The sequence below is a fragment of the Chrysochloris asiatica genome, unplaced genomic scaffold (genome assembly GCF_000296735.1).
Source record: "Chrysochloris asiatica unplaced genomic scaffold, ChrAsi1.0 scaffold00049, whole genome shotgun sequence".
In the NCBI taxonomy this organism is placed as follows: domain Eukaryota; kingdom Metazoa; phylum Chordata; class Mammalia; order Afrosoricida; family Chrysochloridae; genus Chrysochloris; species Chrysochloris asiatica.
This window is the reverse complement of record NW_006408567.1, coordinates 5428465-5429981: the sequence shown is the minus strand read 5'-3', so window position 1 is coordinate 5429981 and position 1517 is coordinate 5428465. Positions and strand designations below refer to the sequence as shown.

General features: G+C 41.2%; 1 pseudogene; it reads left to right on the top strand.

Annotated features, from left to right (window-relative positions):
• Positions 1–708: 708 nt before the first annotated feature.
• On the top strand, positions 709–1436 carry LOC102818250 (annotated as a pseudogene).
• Positions 1437–1517: the final 81 nt, after the last annotated feature.

The following is a 1517-nucleotide window of genomic DNA, read 5'->3' as shown; positions in this document are numbered from 1 at the left end:
TGCTGGTCATAAAGCAAGTCAAAATAAGTTTTAAACTACTGAAATTATCCATAATAAGTGTTCACCACAGTATAAATAAGTCATAAATCTATAATAAAAAATTACTAGAAAAGACTTCACTATTAAAATAGTTTTAATGGTGCAACTCAAGAGTGATTAAATGCTAAGTAGGAAGTAGAACCCATTCTCAGGAATGACAGAAATGTTCATGAGTTTGTCCTCAGCAAGTATGCCTTCCATCACAAGGATTTTTCTCTGAATCAATCCAGAGGTTTGGTTGTTGCAAATGTTTTTTAAAAAAATAATTTTTCTTGTTTAAATCTTTAAAGGTGCATTCATAGTAAGATACATGCTATGAATAGCTAATGCTATCCTGCCAGTTTTAGCAGTTGTTCTCCTCGGTGTTGTCCACCAAAGGTGATGTTTGTAAATCCGAGTCACTTGACAATAAACAAATAAATAAAAATTAAGGGATACTCCATTAAAAACGCTGGGTTCTGGTCCATTTTGGAGAGACAGGGAAGCGGGGAGCTCCTGTGATCATGAGGCAGAGAAACAAGGAGCCGCGGAGTTTGAGGAACCAGCAGCTCAAGTTTCAGCTGCAACAGCCGCAGCGGCCAAAGTTGGGGCGATGGGGGGCCAAGCACACAGACTGGGTGGGGGTCCTGGTCTTTGGTTTCTTGACTGAGTCCTGTTTCGACAGCGATCATGTCTCGGCCTGTCAGAAATAGTAAGGCCTTTGATTATTCACAGTGTCAGGAATCTGATGATGCTGATGGCGATTATGGAAGAGATTCTGGTCATACACCTAAGAAAATATGATCATCTCCTCGAGAAGCTAAAAAGAAGAGGCGGTCTGGAAAGAATTCACAGGAAGACAGTGAGGACTTAGAAGAAAAAGATGTGAAGACCAAGAAGGATGACACTCACTCAGCAGATGACATTGAAGATGAAAAAGATCATAAAAATGTATGCCAGCAATGACAGGCAGCTTCTAAAGCAGCTTCTAAGCAGAGAGAAATGCTTATGGAAGATGTGGGCAGTGAGGAAGAACAAGAAGAGGAGGACGAGGCACCATTCCAAGAAGAAGATTCTGGCAGTGATGAAGACTTCCTAATGGAAGACAATGATGACAGTGACTATGGCAGTTCAAAAAGAATAAACAAAATGATGGTTAAGAAATCCAAATCTGAGCCCAAAGAAAAGAAAATGCCCAAACCCAAGCTAAAGGCAACAGTGACGCCAAGTCCAGTGAAAGGCAAAGGGAAAGTGGGTCGTCCCACAGCTTCAAAGGCATCAAAGGAAAATACTCCTTTCCCCAAAGTAGATGATGGGGAACCAGAAAGCCCTCCAGAAACGAAAACATCTGCCAGCCCTCACCAGAAAGATCTGGGGATGAAGGGTCTAAAGATGAAGCCCAGTCTTGTGATGAATAAAGTGAAGATGGTTTGGGGAGAGATTTTCTTTTAACAAAGAAAGAGGAGAACTTCCTTAAGATAGAACATGGTTTGGTCACA